A 19,128-nucleotide genomic window follows, 5' to 3' on the forward strand; every position below is an offset into this window, starting at 1 on the left:
GCCCAGGCTATCCTGTGACAATTGAGGGCAGCAAAGGTAGCCTCTCATTTGTTACAGATAAACATTAATATCTTTATTCGTTAATAATTAATTGCCCCAGACTCTGATTCCGGTATAATTGTACCTTATGAAATCCCACAGCAGAGAAATACTGTGCAAAATGCAAAACACCAATTTTATCATGAGTAATAAAAATTCAATTAAGTTGAGAATAAATGTGCAAGTTAGCAACCCAAGCTTAACATAAAACCATGGAATGTAAATAGATTTGGGAAAACAAAATAACAAGGGTATGACAATTTATAAAGTGCACGGAAAATCCATCATTGCCTTCCACACACTGGCAAGAAAAGGCCCACGTTATGGGAGAGGAGACTAATCTTTGACATTTTTTACTGTGCTTTATAGCCGGAACAGTCCAAACAAGGAGGCTGAATAGGAGGTTTCTCATACAGTCAGAGGGTACATGTAAACTGCCCCGAATTACTTCTTCTGTGTACCTTTGGTGGGGCCTGGAATTCTACAGTGTTGTTGAAGGTTTCACTCCAGAAGAGCATGAGTGAAAAATATGAGTTCATGAGTGAACCTGATATCAGATAATTTTGGCCTTGGTCTGCACTTTGTCCTTTACTTTCTATGTAACTATGGACAACACACTTAACTTCCCTGATCTTCAATAACAGAGGCACTAATAATGTTATTGTTATGAACTATGTTATGAGAGATATTTAATTAGAGCACTCTGCATATATTACAGAGGTTAATGAATGTTATATAAGAAGCGAGATTACAAAGTAATTCGATGATCTTAGGATCTTTCTGTGGTTTTTATTCACACAGCAAAGTCTACATGTTCAAATAATTTTGTCCTTCCAAGGAAGATCCTCAGAAAAGAATTTTTCAACAATTCTATTCTTTCTCAAAATAGTATTGGGATTCTTATCTGAAAATGGATTTCAAAAGTCATACCAAAATAAAATGGCTATATTACTGTCACAACCATTTTGTAAAAAAATAGAAAATGTACCAACAAGCTATTTTCTTCAGTGGACTTGAACTTGTCATTAATAAGTACATTCTAAGGCAGTGATGACGAACCTTTCGAGCTCGCCGTGTCAGCATTTTGAAAAACCCTAACTTAACTCTGGTGCCGTGTCACATATAGAAATTTTTTGATATTTGCAACCATAGTAAAACAAAGATTTATATTTTTGATATTTGTTTTATATATTTAGATGCCATTTAACAAAGAAAAATCAACCAAAAAAAATGAGTTCATAGGTTCGCCATCACTGTTCTAAGGAATGAGTCACAGATTTTGAAAGCAATTTGTAGGTAAGGCTCAGAAGTGTTCTGAACAGTGATCGCATGGGTGGGACACCTATTAGAGCACCTTGGGGTTGTAGGGGCCACTCAGACCGTTTCCTGCAGCTACCTGTCTAATGCTGAAACCCTTTCTATAGCTGTTTCCATTCATGGTTGTCCTGTCTGTGCTTGTCCCCTGGCGAGCCTGTGAATGTTTTGGCTTCCCAGTGTATCAGCTGAAAGTCCAACTCAGTTCCCTAGTGAATCAGATGCGAGCTGAATGTCCCGTTCTATTTGCTCCCGTCCTTAACGAACTAGTTGCCTTCACTAACAGGCCCAAAGGAAGTTTCATTGACATGTGAAAATTAATATCGTGACATATCCCATGGGCACATTACCAGTGGTAATGTAACCAATGCAACACTGGACTAAGAACGCACACTTTCCTGAACCTTGTCACTTAGAATTTGGCCTTGAGCAAGACATTTTCCATCTCTGAGTACCTCATTTTAAGTAAAAAATTTACAAGTAAAAAATTAAAGAATATATTAGATATTCTCTAAACGTTCATTTACTTCATTTATAAGGCTTAAACACAACCTTTATTTGCTAATAGATATTGAGCCCATTAGTGACATTGCTGGAGACTTCGCTTCACAGGGGCCCGGGAAGGAAGTATTTCTCAAGGGAAACGTGTATGGAATTTCCTTCGGAATGTAACCAATGAATTGACATGTCATTTCAGGCTTTCACTGAGTCCCATTTTGATGGCCTGACCTAATAAAACAGAGCTGAATAAACAGAAATTTGCCTCACTAATGCCTTGGGCAGAGGGAAGAGGCTCAATCTAGTTATTACACACCACTATGTGTTTGACAATGTCTCCAGTTATTCAGCCAAAAGATTAATCTAAAAAGTCAGCAAATGTTTGTTCAGTGGGGAGAGAAATGCATGATGATTGAATTACATATTATAGCTGCATTGATTGACAGCAAAAATACTGAAATATTTGGCCTGGTAAATGGAAGCTCTGTTGCACAGGAATTTTAAAAAAAGGAGGAAACTTTGTGTAATCAGAGCATGTTCACACACTGTTATCATTTCAAACATGTGTTTTCTCCCTTTCACAAAAAGAAAAAAATCGGTAAAAGAGTGTTGGTTTGTTTTTACAGAAGCTCGTATAGGCCAGGATCACGAAATATAAATAGGAAAGCCACAATAGCTAAAGATGGAAGAATGGTAGAAATGGGAAACATGGGGGCAACGTGAGAGAAAATTCCAGAGCAGGAACGATGGCAAATTTGAACACTATACTACCCTCTTCTATTTTGGTATTCTGAGTTAGTGAGAGAGAGAGGGAATAGGGAAAAAATTCTTCTATGCGCGTTGTCAGATTCTCCTTATTAACTCTTCAACTCTTTCTGCACAGAGAAAAAGCTTATTTGCAAGCTGTCCTTTTAAAATCACCCAAAGAGATGAGAAGGGAATTCATTTTAGTGATGCCTTTCCATTCCCCTTCAGACCAGTGGTTCTCAAGTGGTAATGACCATAGGAATCACCTGTGAGGCTTGCTGAGCACGTGGAGGCCGGGACTCCATCCCCCTAAAGACTCCGACTCCGCTCCTGAGGTGGAAACCGCCAGCCTCCCGTTTTAGCAAGTGTCCCAGGTGACTCTGAGGCAATGGTCCGGAGACCACATCTGAATACCCTTTCATTAATAGGCAACAGAGTATGTAGGTAGGCTCTCCCCTTTTATTGTATCATAGCTGAGCTGAAAAGGATAGTTTTTCTGGTTCAGGGGCCTTTATCCCCACTGTAATTCTATAGGCAGAGAACTATCCCTCACATCAAACTTGCTAGCGGAATAAAACGCAAAGTTGCCTGCTATGCTGCGTAAGAGACCTGCGCCAGGAGAAGGAGGGCGGGCGTAGGTGAAACTGTTCATCCCGGCTCAGCAGAACTCAAGGTAAGAAACATTACGTGGATAAACGCTGGCTGTTTTATAGTACTGAAAGCACAGTCTCCCATAAAGAGACGACAATTGTGAACATTTAGGCACCAATTAATAAAACACCAAAGATATTAAAATGTAACTTTTCATAAAGGAAAACTTTTTAAAAATTGTGAGAGGTTTTAATACAATTATAAATTATATAATTGAAACAGTCTAGTAGCTGATTGTATCCAGTTGCCTCTGTACTTAATTTCTATTAAAGGCAACATAAACCTTTTTACTAAGACTTCAAGTTAATCAATAGCATATAATAGCATTCTAAGCGAGAGTGGATTTCAGCAGACCTGACGGTAGACATAAAGGGCAGTTTTTAATTTATCTAAATGGACTTTTAATGGGTTGACTCTTTCTCTCCCTTCAAATGTAATCGTGTCTATGTTTATCCACCACAAATTCATGAAGTGTGTGTGTGTGTCTGTGTGTTACTCTAATGGGGGAAAAAACTAATATAAACACAAAACTGTGAGTAATAAAACAGCATTTCTATTTGCTTGCAGAATATGTTAGTAAGTAAAAAAGGAATGTAATTTTTGGTAACTTCCTTGCTTTCTGGTATAATGAGATGTTAAAGGCTCCTCTTATACAAATGCTGTCCATGAATTAGAATTAACCATTTCTCAGAGGCCTGGCAGTTAAGACCATAATCTGAATAGTAGGGGTGCTCATTGCTCCTGGGTTGGTCATTGTTTCTAGGTCTTTTCAGTGGACAGAATAAAGGTTGGGGGAGATATATGTATATATGTATATCATATACACATTGTTGTATGTGCACTTTTTAAAAATGATACATCATAGAAAGCCCTCCATAGCAGTACATAGAGGATATATTGTATTTCTTGCACTGAGTATTATAAAGTAATTTCATACCTATAACACAAAGCAATCTCAAAATTAGAAGATGATTTAAATCAGGGACTCTGACCTTGGTGTGCCCTCCCCCCCCCCCCCCCCCCGCCAGTATTCTGTAATTAGTAAATGAAACTGCATTTGAATGGCTGGAGTTCTGTACTGAAATTCATACCAAAAAATCCAGTTCTGTTGGCTCTTTGATGGAGTTTCCTGCTCAGTACACGCACTTTATTTTTTTTGAATGAATAATGTTTATTGAGAGCTTCATGCCAGTGTTGGGTATACCAAGTTTTATGAAAGCTGCTTTCTGGCTTCAAATAGTTCCAATGCCAGCAGAGAAAACATCCCTCTGGGCACATGGTGTGGAAAGTGCTGGGCACCTGGCATAAGCCCCTCTCCATCTCTCTTCCCTTTGCTGCTCCCCTTGACCAAATTGGTGATGGTGACGAGTGTGGAAGGCAAGTTAGGAGACTTCAGGGGCGTTTGATTGGGCCGTAAAGCTGGCTTAAAAGGTACAGGGACAAACACACAGTAGACGTTTAATAAATATTAACGTTTCTCTTCTTCCCTCTCCCTTCCCCAAAGAATTTCCTTCCTGTGGAGCTAAGTGTTATTTCATCTTCTGACTCACCGTTGGTATAACAGTCACACGCTCTGCATTAAATACAGTCTTCCCAGGCTGTCACCCCATTTCTATTACTTTCCCTCTCCTTCAGACACCTCTCCCCTTCCTCCCACCTCCTTTCCTTTTCTTAATGCTTCTGTTTTATAGCTTTCCAGTGCATCCCCACTGTTTACTCTCTCATTCTGATGTAACCAATCCCACTCGTACAAACCCAATTCATGCCAAAAGGAGACTTAATGTGCCATAAAACTAACAGGGAGATTGCTCTCAAGGTGGGCGAGAAGCTGACACAGCACACAGGTAATATTTATTCGACAATACGACTGCGAGGAACACCAGCCACTGCACCGCTTGCAAATCACAGAGTAATTATCCGCTTTAGGTCCTTAATCACTGGAGCAAAGCCCTTCATAAGCAAACACACATAGTGAACAGGAAGCTGGATGCTAAAGGAAAATGAGACAAGGGAGAGGCAACTTATGGGGGTGAGATGGGGCGGGGTGGAGAGGCCTCCTCCTTGCAGGCTTTATGAAGGCAATGGATTACAGTGGTCAACATCAGGGTCTCTGATCTCAGACACAGGTTTCCACTGTGAATTAAGCACAATTAGACATTAACAATAACTAATAATAAAGTAGAACAATTATAACCATATGCTATAATAAAAATTACATGAATGTGGTCTCTCTCTCGCCCTCAAAATAACTTATTATACTGTACTCACCCTTGTGATGATGTGAGGTGATACAAGGCCCAGGTGATGAGATGAAGTGAGGTGAATGGTGCAGGCCTTGTGATGTATCATCAAGCTACCATTGACCTTCTGAGGACACCTCAGAAGGAGCGCCATCTGCTTTGGGTAATTCTGGGTCATTGAGCCATGATGATGTCCCTGGTTGAATGTCAGGAGCAGAATGTCCATGGCTGGGGAAATTTAACATTTTTGGACCATAGTTGATCTTGGGTAACTGAACAGAAAGTGAAACCATGGATAAAAGGGTACTACTGAATTAATTTTGCGTAGACAACTGTTTAACTTTTTGCGGAACTTTCAAATTGTTTACCAAAGTGATGGCATCATTTTAAGTTCCCACCAGTAATGTATGAAGGTTACAATTTCTCCATATTCTCATCAACACTTGTTAGTTTCCTTTTAAAAAATTATAACTGTTCTAGGAGGAATGAAGTAGTATCTCATGATTTTGGTTTGCATTTTCCCAATGAGTAATGATGGTGAGCATTTTTCATGTGCTTATTGACCATTTGTATATCATGTTCAGAGACCTTTGTGCTTAAATCCTGTACCTATTTAAAAATTGGGTTATTTGTCTTTTTATTGTTGAGAAATATTTATATATTATGAAGACTAGATACTTATCAGATATATGATTAGCAAATATGACCTGTCATTTTGTGAGATTTCACTTTCTTTCTTTCTTTTTTTTTTAAATATATTTTATTGATTTTTTTACAGAGAGGAAGGGAGAGAGACAGAGAGCTAGAAACATCGATGAGAGAGAAACATCGATCAGCCACCTCTTGCACATCTCCCACTGGGGATGTGCCTGCAACCAACGTACATGCCCTTGACCGGAATCGAACCTGGGACCCTTCAGTCCACAGGCCGACGCTCTATCCACTGAGCCAAACCGGTTTCAGCGAGATTTCACTTTCTTGATTGTGTCCTTTGAAGTTTTAATTTTGGTGAAATCCAATTTATATTTTTTTCTTTGTTTGCTATGCTTTTGGTATCATAGCTAAGAAAACCATTGCCTAAATCTAAGGTCACAAAGAACTGTGATATCCTACCAAATATATGGTAAGTCTTGCTTCTACACTCAGAGCCCCTTAATTTCTCTTCCATATATTTTGTCCTTTAATTTTTCTGTTTCATAATGAGTAATTTCCTCCTGTGTATTTTCCAGGTCTCTGCAGTTGTATTTAATTTATTATTTAACCCATTTGTGGAGTTTTAATGTAAATGATCAGTGTTTGTTTGTTCTTTTATTTCTAGAATTGTTATGTGGTTGTTTCTCAAATATATTTGTTCTTTGTTCATAGACTACATTTTTGTTCTAATGCCTTCTTTTATATTATTAATCATCTTAAATACAATAATTTATAATTCTAGATTATTTCACAAAATGATTTTCTTGATAGCCTAAGTGTGTGTGTGTGTGTGTGTGTGTGTGTGTGTGCGCGCGCGCGCACGCACGTGTGCTGATTCTTGCTCATGGTGGGTTAACTCATGTGCTTATATTTTTTAATGTGTGAGCTTCCTTAGATAGCTTTCCCTGTGGAAATCCTGTATGACCTGGCTAACAGGCATTTCTCTCAGGTGGTTTTAAATTTTCTTCTGCCTGGAGCTTGGAGGTATTACCAAATGGGATCAATTTTAACATTCTCTTCTTTGTTTAATGTCCACACACTATGCAGGTGGTATAAATTCACCCCCAAATTCATATGTGCCAGTTTCGTAATTATGAATTTTTAAGAAAAACCTGTTTCTCATTCAAATACTATGCAGACAGAAAGTCTTTTTGATATATTTAACTAATCCATCTGTCAAGGGTCTGAGCTCTGTGCAGGAGTCAGTTCCATTTCCCTGTTTCCCATCAGCCCCAGGTTTCATCGACTGTGGTAATAAAATATAACCATATAAAACAGATCATTGAGGCTGACAGTATCTCCGAGGGCAGTTGAAACTTCTCCTCACCTACATATATTTGAATTTTCATTTTCTTTTTTATATTTGGTCCCTAAGAATTTCCCTTACTTTCTCACAATTTTAGTTCTGAGTTTAAAGGATATTCAATATATTTGTCTGGACTTTCTCAGTGTGTTTAATGAGGACGTTTCCTGGTTATGTAGTCTATTATTTTGGCAGAAGTGGAAGTCTGGGACATGAGCTGAAGACTCAATTGTGTATGCAAGAATATTTGGGGATCGGACTAGTTACTATACAAATGTATTCTAGTTGTTCTTACATGAAAACAAAGTTCATTGGTTTCTAATCCTTCAGGGGAAATCACCCAAGCTGAAAAGCTTACCATAGAATATAGCTTATGGGATGCCAGTGTTTTACCCAAGCACTGACTTGTTCTTTTCTTTTTGATAGAGAGGGTGTCTCCAAAATATGTATACACACACTTTGAATAATTATAAGGCAGTATTTATTAAAATGCATTTCATTTTCAAAATTGAGCTATCAGCTGTTAAAGTGTGTATACATATTTTGGGGGATATACTCTATATGTCTTAAAAGCATGCAATGAACTACTTGCAAATAATTTCAGACTTTTTTTTAGTCCTTTAAGGAAAATGGATGGACATTAACTTGTTGTTTCCTGTTAGGATTAAGCCTGGAGTTCTATTCTCTGTGACCACTACTAGTCTCTAGGAATCAAATAGCTCCTAGGAGAGAGAGTGTATCACAAGGTGAAGTCCATTGAGATTGTTGCCCCTAATAACTTTATTTAGTCTTTTAACTAGGATATTAGAACCTTACTATTTTCAATGGCAGCATTGTAGATAATCTGTCTGTATGTCCTTGCAATGTCTTAAGAAAGAAAGTGAGTTTGTTGAATTTAGAATTATAATTAAGAAAATAATTATAAAAGGAGTGTCAAGACTACACTCCTGAGCTCCAGGTGGTTTTCTCTCTTCGGTTCTGAGCAGGTGCATTGGATTTGGAAAAACAGACTTGGCTGTCACCACCTTGTGAGGCAGAATTTTCTGGTGATGGTTCTCCGAGAATAACAATAGTTATGGCAACACACAAATCTTTATAATACAAAATTTGTCTCATCTCATCCTCCCAACAACGTGGAAGAGTCATTTTTTAAAATCTATTTACCTTTTTATTTATCTCACGTACTACAGGTAATATGTAAGAAAAAAAATACCCCAAAGGGAATCAAAGTTGGCGGTACATTTTTCTACCTTTATCTAATGCCATTTAGATGGTATTGATGGTACTTTATGGCTGTAAGCCTCATTTTATAGATGAAGATACTGAGGCTAATAAAGGTTATTTGGTTCCCAAAGTCATATTCTATGAAACATCTAATTTGAGTTGAATGAAGATCATCTGATTCCAAATTCTGGGCTGTTTTTGTTACACAACACAACACCCACTACCACTCCATGCTACTTTACTCTAAAGTTGCTGCCAATTCACGACACTTCTGAAGGTTGAGATTGTAAAATACATTTCTGGAAGCCATGTCCTAAATGACAGCTCCCCAAAGGGACCCTGATGGTGAGACAATAAAGAAGGTGATGAAAAAAAAAATCCCACTCCTCCATTGCTGGTTGCTTCCTTACCTCCCACAATCCACAATTAGATACTGCATTAAGGAAGGCCCTTGTCATCAGATCACACCTGAATTATGGGTTGAAATAAAAAGTGCATTAGCAAAGGCACATTCAACAGTGCACACATCTGGCCTCAGGAGGTCACAGCTGGCAATAGATTTAAATCTACTCCTGGTGTAGGAACAGGACAGTGGCTTGAAGGTTAAAGAGTCGGGTGCAAGTTCTGTCTATGCCACTTTTTAGTTCTGATTTACCAGACAAATAAATCACTGAAGTTCTGCATTCTCTTCTATTAACAGAGACATCAATATTCTTGCTTCAAAGAGTTTTTGTTAGGGTCAATTAAGCTAAGGGCATATGTTTCGTAAACTGCTACCTTATATAGTTTTCTGTAGGCTGTGCATTAGTCTTGTCTTGCCAGCAAGACTGTAAGACTTGGAGCTTATGTTTCATATATATTTTTGTTCCTCCTCCAAGAATGCTGAGTATATGCTAGGCTCTCAAGAAGTACTTATTAAAATCAGAGGACTAAAATTTGTGATCTATTATTAATTCATTATGTGCTTGTTTACTGTCTGCCTTCCCCACCAGAATATCTATTCCATAAGGAGCCATTTGTTTTTGTTCTTTGCTGAATCACAAACACCTAGAATAGTGCCTGGCACATATGGGCAGGAATGAAATATTTAATGAAGAATCAATGAATGAATGAACGATGTTCACTGAGCTAGGAGTTTTGGAGTAGGGAATCCAATATTATTTCTTTTCTATATTTTCAGTATCAAGTTCTTTTTCTGGACTATTAGGCACTTACAATTTTGAGACCCTCACACATTATGACTCTTTTTGCTGCCTGTCTGCCTGTTCTCACTGCCTTCACTCCTGTTCCGGTACAAATTATATCACCCTCAAACTATTGTTATTTGCTTTAAGATTTTTTTACTGATTTTTAGAGAGAGAAGAAGGGAGAGGAAGAGAGAAGAACATCGATGTGAGAAAGAAACATCGATGTGAGAGCAAAACAGTAATCGGCTGCCTCCCACAAACTTCCTATCAGGGATCAAGCCCACAACCTAGATATGTACCCTGACTGGGAATCTAAATGGCAACCTTTTGGTATACGGAAAAATGCCCAACCAACTGAGACACACTGGCCAGGGCTCAGATTATTATTATATATATACTAGAGGCCCAATGCACGAAAACTTGTGCAAGAGTAGGCCTTCCTTCCCTCGGCTGCCAGCACCAGCTTCCCTTCGGCACTCTGGACCCAGGCTTCCTTCCTCCATCCGCTGGCAGGCACTCGGGACTGGGGGGGGGGGGTGGCTTCTCTCGGGCCACCTGCAGGCACCCGGGACCCAGGCTGGCTTCTCTGGGCCCCGGCTTCGTCGGGAAGGATGTCCAGAATGACATCCGGTCTAATTAGCATATTACCCTTTTATTATTATAGATTTATAAAGGGAGCGAGAAAGGGAGAGAGAGAGAGAGAGATAGAGAGAGAGAGAGAGAGATCAATGAATCATTTATTGGCTGCCTTCTGCATGCCCCGGAGTGGGGATGGAGCCCACAACCCAGACATGTGCCCTGACTGGGAATTTTTATAGTCTCATATTTCCTGTCTCCAGTCATTCCTCTGTAATTTGTAGTGTCCTATACAGCCAGAAAAATTTACTTAACACATATATTTCAACTTGTTACCTGGCCTGGAAATCTTCAATGGTTTCATATCACAAAATACCCCATTCCTACATTTAAAATGCTCTAAGTAAATCCATCTGACTTTTCATTCTTTCCCATTACAATTCTCTCCCATATCTGAAACTGCTAGTCCAGAATGTCTAGGCTTGCATATGTCCTGTATTTTTTTTCACTCTCATTCCTTTGATGACGTTCATTAGTTACTACTTGAAAGGCCCTTCCTCCACCTCTAACACATCTATTAAACCCAGCAACCTTTACACCTGCATTTTCTCTTCAAATCGTAAGATACTTACCCATAGTCTCTTTCAGTTCAACTTAATCTATTTTTTTTCAATAAGATTCTGGAGGATGGCAAACAAATCTTGCTACTGTTTATTTATTTAGCTCATTTACTTATAAATATGTAATTTCCTTCTGAGTGTTATGGAAAGTCATTGGAGTGTTTAAGCAGAAGAGTGACATGATATAACCTATGTCTTAAAGCAGGGTTTCTCAGCATCAGCCTTATTGACATTTGCTGTGGGGAGGATTCCTGTGCCTTGTAGGATGTTTAGTGGCATCTATGGCTTCTACCTGTCGGATGCCAGTAGCTCCCCCACCCCGCATTGTGACAATACAAAATATTTCCAGACATGCCAAAGGTCTCTTGGAGGGCCCCCTGTTGAGAAGCTTTGTTTTAAAGAATCCCCTTGGCTGCATTGTGGAGAAGAACAGGGGAGAGAAGCCACTGTGCAGACACGCCCACTGTCTCTGTTCCCTCTGACCTTGGATGTGAGGCTCAGAGGAGAGAAAAGATGTCCATACGCTTTACAGCTGCAGCCTCCCTGTGATCTGAGCAGAGATAAATAATACATCAGTGACGGTCTCTTCTCTGAAAGGGAAAGAAGAAAAATATAGCAGGTCCAAAAATGTCATTAGGAGGTTTGTGCTAGCATGTTAGACCTAATTGTATACAGATGCCATGCTATGATCTGAAAATAGAAAGAATTTATTTTGACGGGTATTTATTTTCTAGTGCGAGAATTCACATTTGTCCCTCTCTGGGATCAGGCTGAGGCTTGGGAAGCAGGTTTCAGAGTTTAACTGAGAATAAAATACTAATGTACATCCAAGAAACACTGTAATATTCATGATTTAAAAGGTTTTATTTTTCATTGTTTTTGAGAGATTTCTTCCGGAAACCAAATGTGAAACATAAATATTTAGTAACAGATGTTAGGAACATCAGCTCTCTCTTCCTGTAGCCTCTGATGAGGGTGGTTATTGCTAGTTAATTCTAGCCTGTAACCCCGGACTACCTGACTCCAAAACCAATCCTGGTTCCAGGCAGGGGTGATAGAAAGAGCTCCATGTCATTTCCTTTTTGGCTCAGCTTTGAGTAAGTATTCCTTCCAGTTCTAAGCCACCTTTGCAATCAGCTTCCCAATGATCTGGTTCCTAATTTGTTTTTTTTATCTCCCCTAATGCTTGGATTTAATGTGTTGTAAACCAATTCTCCTCATCTTGTTGAAATCGTTGCCACTATTTTTCTGAGACTGGTTATTGGGCTACAATCTACTTTTTATATCTCTTTTTTCACTTTAAGAATTTATTTTCTATAATAACTAAGCCTTTGCAACCACAAATAAGTTTTTGAATTTTTCATTGGGAAAAAGTGAGGACATGAATGTTTATTAGATAAAAACACAAGCATTTTTCAATTTCTGGAGTTTAGGTCTGAGCAGAGAACTCTTATCTACAGCTGTAATATTGATGTAGCAATCATCATCATCACCATCATCATCACAACAGCAACAAGAATGTGGTAGGACATATTTTCTCTTCCATTCATCCTTTTCTTCCCTTTCTTATTCCTCATAGAATTGCAGGTGTTTAGTAAGAAAAAAAATAATGAAACAGAGACAGTGTTTGTATGATAATAATAATACATTCAAGTGATGCTCTTGGAGGAAGGCGATACAGTGTAGAGAAGGGTTTGTCTTAATAAGATTTTCTTTTTTTGCAGAAGGAACTATATTCACTAACCAGAATTACAAAAGAGGTCTGTTACCTCTCGTCTAGGATGAATCTCTGAACTTGGGGGGAAGAGTAGAGGGGCAGAAAGAAGGAGGGATGGCAAAGACAAGAGACCAGTGACTAAAGGGACTCCGGGTTGAGCCCTTGTATGAAGTAGTAGGTGATTAAAGAGGAAGTAAAGGAACATCTTGTTCTACCTTTGTTCTCTGTGAGAGCATGATTGCCTCATAGAATTTTTTGTTCCTGGTAACAGCCAGAACTTACCTTCCCTCCCGTGTCACAAGAACAGCCCACATGAATGGAAGACTTACTCATGCCACTGTCTTGATAAGTCCCTCACCAGCCCTTCCTCTGTGCCCTCAGAATACCGGATCTTTCTGCAGGCTTCCTTCTCAATGAATCGGGAAAGCCAGTGCCAGCTGCAAGTTCAGAAATACCTTGGAGACACTGTTGCTGGCTGAGTACACAGAGCAGGCACCAAAACAGGGCAGACTATTTTCTCCTAGGAGTCTGACTGCCCCAGGGGCTGCCTGATCCGCCTAAAGCTGCTTTGTTCATTTCTCAGTGACAAGGGCCTGGTGGCTGTCAGGACAAGATCCCTGGAAGCCCAGAGGGAAATCAGAAGGCAGCTTTCCCTTTGTAGGCTCCGAGTTGCTCTCTGAGGATCTCTCTCAAACTCACCCTGAGAGCGGACCACTGGGCTGTGTGATTGTGATCACCCAGCCTTGTCCCCAGCGTGGAATTGCACTTGGTGGCTCACCAGGGGGCAGGGTAGAAGGGGGGCTGACGACACCTTGAAAACCTGGCCTGCAGGTGCGTTCAGCTGGCCTTGGAGACGCTTCCTCTTCCTGAGCTGGCACTGCACACACTCCTCTCCCCATTACCACTAATCACCCCCTTGAAATGTTATGACTTCACAGCGCTACATCTGAAGGCAGCTAAATCCTCAAAGTGAGGGCAGTTTGTCAGCTCAGAATTAAAACAAAGTGTGAGAAGGAACACTTCAGCCAGAGCCAAGCTCGCTAACCTTTCAACAGTAACTGTATTTAATTTGAGCTGAATCAGGGAGCCTGTTTGGATGTCTTATGTATTTATAAGCGTTGTGTGCAGGCTTTATCTTGCCCCAGAGGCTGCCTGGAATCCCGTTCCTCTGCAGAAACATCTTCTTGAGCTGGGAGCTGAATTCTGAGTCTTGGACCACTGTCTGGCGTACTCGTGGGCTGTTTTCTGAATAGCATTCTGCCTTCTGTTTTCTTATCCCTTCCACACCCTTCCCGCCCCATCCAAAAGGAGGCTGCTGCCTCTATCTCAAAAATGGGGATTTCCCGGCAACATTTCCAGTGGCCTTCCCGTTTCCAGTTTCCACCTCTCTTGCTGAAAATCAATACAGGCTGTTCTCTGCATAGTTGTCAAAGTGACCTTTCACAAATATGTCAGACTGCTCTCCTGCTTAAAACTTCTATGGCTCCTTATTGCCAAGTCCATGCGCTTTTAATGGAGTCCCTGGTTGTTCTCTCTCTCCGTCCACAGTCGTGCTGCTTCAGAGCTTCCACACCTTCCACGCCGCTGGCTGGAATGCCTCTTCCTCTTCCTCTCCTGGCTGGGGAAGGCCCGTCCATCCTTCAGATCCCATGGAAGAAGTCATCTCTTTGTGAAAGCCCCCTCTGACATCTGTCTGTGTGTTTAATCAGTTCCTCCCGAGGCCTCGTCAGCACCATTCCCTGGAGCTCCCCAGGGAAAGGAACCTTGGTTGCCCACAGCGGGAACCTGCTTAATCCTGAACCCTACACTCCCTTCCTCTTCTTCTCATCTCATTTCCTCACTTCTCTCTTGGTGCGTCCTTGTATCAACTCCCAAATAAACTTGCCCCAAAAATCAAATCTCAAAGTCTGCTTCCACGGGAACCCAATATAAGACATCCCTCCTTAAAGTCTAAACTATTCTGCAGTTGGACATATTGCCTCCCCACTGTCCTCAAAGACGTATGCTTCTCCCATTCAGGGCTCATTCTTCCTCCCTGAGTGCAATGATGTCATCCCGTTTGCTTCAGAGACCTAGCAGAAGCACCCCATTCTCTCTTTTGTTCTGTTGTTCTCTCTTTCCACTCCTTTCTCAGAGCTAGAGTCTTAACTGTGTGACAAAAAATGACCCCACGGCTTTGGGAAGTTTTCTTTCTATTCCAGTCAATAGTCTTAAAAAGCATAGACTCCTCTGGCTATGTTCTATTTCCTCACCTCCCACTCACTTCTCAGCCCAAGGCAGCCTGGCTTCTACTCTTACTACTTGACTGAAACTCTTTTTCCCCCCCCAAAGGTCAAAGGTCACTAATGATTGGCTTGTGGTGAAATTCAGTTGTAAAGGTTCAGCTCTTATATTTCTTTCTTTTTTTTAAAAAAAAAAAAAATATATTTTATTGATTTTTTACAGAGAGGAAGGGAGAGAGATAGAGAGTTAGAAACATTGATGAGAGAGAAACATCGATCAGCTGCCTCCTGCACACCTCCCACTGGGGATGTGCCCGCAACCAACGTACATGCCCTTGACCGGAATCGAACCTGGGACCTTTCAGTCCACAGGCCGACGCTCTATCCACTGAGCCAAACCGGTTCGGCACAGCTCTTATTTTTCATAACCTGTTCACAATCATTAACAACGCAGAGATGAAAAGCAATGTTGCATATATTATAAGTGCTAAATAATGTCATCTATTATTACTAAGATCATCATTGTCTGCTTTCTAACTTCTTGAGACCTATCCCAAGGCATTCTGGAAACAATTTCCATTTGTTTGCTCGCTTTTCTCCTACCCATCTGATTTCTCTTACTTAATTTTCTGTGCTGGATCTTATGCATTTACGCCCTCTTTGAATGTTTGTGTTCCTCTAGAGTTCTAGCTCTTCTTTTCTGTCTCTATACATGTCCCAGTGAGATTCTATTTACTGCCATAACTGCAGAAATTCATTTCTCTAGACCAGAATTATTCATTGAATTACAAGTTTTTATTTCCAATTATTTTATGAACATTTCCATCTTGAAGTTCTAAAAGACTACCAAACTCAATGTATGCAGGATAGAATTTATTTCATTTGTTATGCCATTCTATGCCTCTCTACCTCTCCTTCAGAGTTTCCTAACATAAATGGCACTACCATCTCCTTAGAAGCCCAAGCCAGAAACTTCCACATAATCCTGTTTTCTTCCTTCCCAGGCAACAACCACCCAACTGTGTCTAAATGCCTATGATAGCCCTAGACGTTAAGAGTTCAATATCTCTCTAATCTGCTTCCTCCTACCCAATCCACAGACATTACTTGAATTTTTGGTCTTATGATCTCTTGCTAGAAAGATTGTCCCAGTATTCTTGCTCCCTGTGTACAGTTTTGTTTATTTCCAGCTTGCTGCTTGATGCCGAAGAGTATTTAAAAATATAATTCTACATGTAATATGACCATGCTTGAAATCTGTCTTAACCACCCACATAAATACAAAGCTTCAGGAGCTACAAAAATCTTTAGGATCTAGACCTGGTTAGTTTGGAAGCCCCCAAATCACCATTCCCCGAAATGTGCACAGCCATACGAGACTGCTTAATGACATGCTCTATGTTTGTTTCCTTGTCACTTTTCTTCACCCACCCCTTATCCCCACTTACCCCAAAGTAAGAATTAGTATTTCTATACCACAATAAGTATACATCCTCTGTGGCCACTCTGTATTATATTCAGAATAACTTATGTTCATGATGCTCGTGTTTGTCTTTTCTAGTGGCCTAATGAGATCCTCAAAATAGGATATTTCATACTATTCATCTTTAAAACCACAGGGTTTATCATGGTGCCTTAATCCATTCCAGACAAACATAAATCCCTGTTTGTCATCTCCTAAAGACTGATTAACAGAAGCCTCTTCACGGATTGTTAAAAATGTAATAACTACGTGAAGACAAGAACGTGACTTCCAACATGAGCAAAGTAGGGCCAACTGGGAATTGGAGTCAGAGGCTAAGGGTTTAAATCATAAATTCTACCACATTCTTTTTCTGTGAGTTTAGAAAAGTTTAAACCCTTTGAGATTCAACTGGATCAGCTGTAATTGGCTCACAGTTTTAGCCTTACCAACTTGTTGAGATCATATGTGGCAAAACAACCTTGTAAACTGGAAAAATGCTAAAAAACAATTCTGAGATATTTCAGATAAGTGGTTTATCAGATGTCAAAATGACTATTTCTCTATTATTTGTAATGATTTCAATTGCGAAACAAAACAAAACAAAACACCCAGGAAAATAGTGGCCTAAGAAATCAAAGCCCATTTTTCTCATCCACGAGAAATATGGAGGTAAATTGTTGGTTCAGCTGGTTCAATAATGCTGTCAGAGACTCGGGGTCTGTCTCTATTTCGAATCCATCATTGTTAGCACATTATGCTTGTTGACTCAAAGACCGCTATAGCAGTTGCAGACATCACAGCAGTATCCAAAGCAGAAAGAAGGGAGGTAAGGGAGGAGGAACAAGCCTTATTCGTTCTTTTCACTAGGAGAGCAGTAGCTTTTTAAGAAACCCCCATCTGACCTCTGTTCCCTTCTCACTGTCTGGAACTCACTCGACCACTTTGAGCTGCATGGAAGGCTGGGGAAATATTCCGCTTTCTCGGCCTTTGCAATAGAGGTGGGCAAGAAGAAGGAGCTTGAGAATGGAGGTGAGGTCCGCCAGCCGCCAGTGTTTGCAAAGATCTCTTGTTGAACATCTCAGTTTTCAATCAGTTGTTGAGCAGTTGAGCACATCATTGTGCTCCCAGAGCTGCTTCCAGTGGGGGCAGATCCCTCATTAAAGTTGGTTGAGAGTCAGCGTATCTTTTCAGATGAGTGGTCTTCCTTCAGATGTCAATGAACTTGCTGTAAATATCACAGAGCTCTGCCTTTGGTGGAAGAGAAGGTCACGCTAGCTCTTCACCTTGCCTTCAGAAAACTCACTCTTTGGGAGCTGATCAGAAATATTAGGGGAGAAGGGGCTCTTTGAAAAATATCTTTCCCACACAGTTTCCAATAAAGTACAGAGTAGAAGGACTATAGATGAAGAAGATTTAGAAACAAGAAAGAGGTGATAGAAAAAAGCAAAACAACCAAAAAGACAAGCAAAACAAAATGAGCAAGCAAAATTAAACTAGATGTTAAGGCCATCATTTCTCTCTCTCTACTCAAGTCTCAACATAGCATTTACCTTATAAAAAGCAAAGCAATCTTGCTGCCCACCCCCACCCTAGTCGCACCTGCTAGCTGGAAAAAACTTTAGTGAAACCCAGGAAATCATTAAGATTACTAGTGAGCTCACTGGAGGTATTTATATCATCTAGATCTGGAAGTATCCTCTTTCTTTTCCTTAGTTCTGTAAAATAGAGAGAGGAGGCATCTTAACTAAGCATCTATGTATGTGGCTTGGAAGCACATGGGGCTGTGGCTCTGCCCAAGGATCAGTCTGGTCAAGGAGCACCTTGGGCTGTGTCTACTGCACTGAACGAAGCACTTTAGAGTAGGATAATTCTATGGCCCCAGCAGATGGCTACTTTCTGTTTTTAGAAATGCCGACTTGGAATGTCTTCTGCTTTTAATCTTGTTGAAAGGTGCTCTAAAAACTCAGAGCCTGTCCATGGCTCTTCATCTTTCTCATTCAAGCTAGAGCAAAAATGCATTAAAATTAATTTATTATTTAAAATGGTGGGAATGGAATGTGTAATACCCTTCAAAGAAATGTAGGAATTAATTCCAGCGATAAATCTCAGACCAGACTGCAAAGTCATGGGGAACTATTCTCACCGTCTGCACCCACCATCATGTGAAAAATTACCTAGTGGAAGCAGTCCATTATGTATTTCTCTCCACCCCCTCCCTCCCTCTCTTCTTTCTTCTCTGTCTTCTATGTAGCCCATAACTGAGGCCACAAAGGCAGTGAGATGGGTGACTTTGTAACAGCTGTCTGCCTGGAACATTCAATGGCCTCCTTACTTTAAGGTCTATGGATTTTTTACTGCATTTCCTTTGGCTAATTTTGCCGCTGCCTTTTGTGAAGGACAAGACTAAATCCAGTCTCCATTTTCTCATTCAAATAATCTAATGGCATTTTTTTGTGTGGTTAAAATCAAGACACCCTTCCTTACACGGAATTATGCTGAACGTCCATTTCGAGCTGAAGACAAGAATTGGACTCTTTTGCTATGTGCACTTTTTCATATTCACTGGTCGCCAGGCTTCCAATGGATTTCAGTGGCCAACTTCAAATTTTCTAATTGCTGTTCTTTCAAGTTG

This window comes from Myotis nattereri, assembly GCF_964212035.1.
Source record: "Myotis nattereri genome assembly, chromosome: 16".
Taxonomy (NCBI): domain Eukaryota; kingdom Metazoa; phylum Chordata; class Mammalia; order Chiroptera; family Vespertilionidae; genus Myotis; species Myotis nattereri.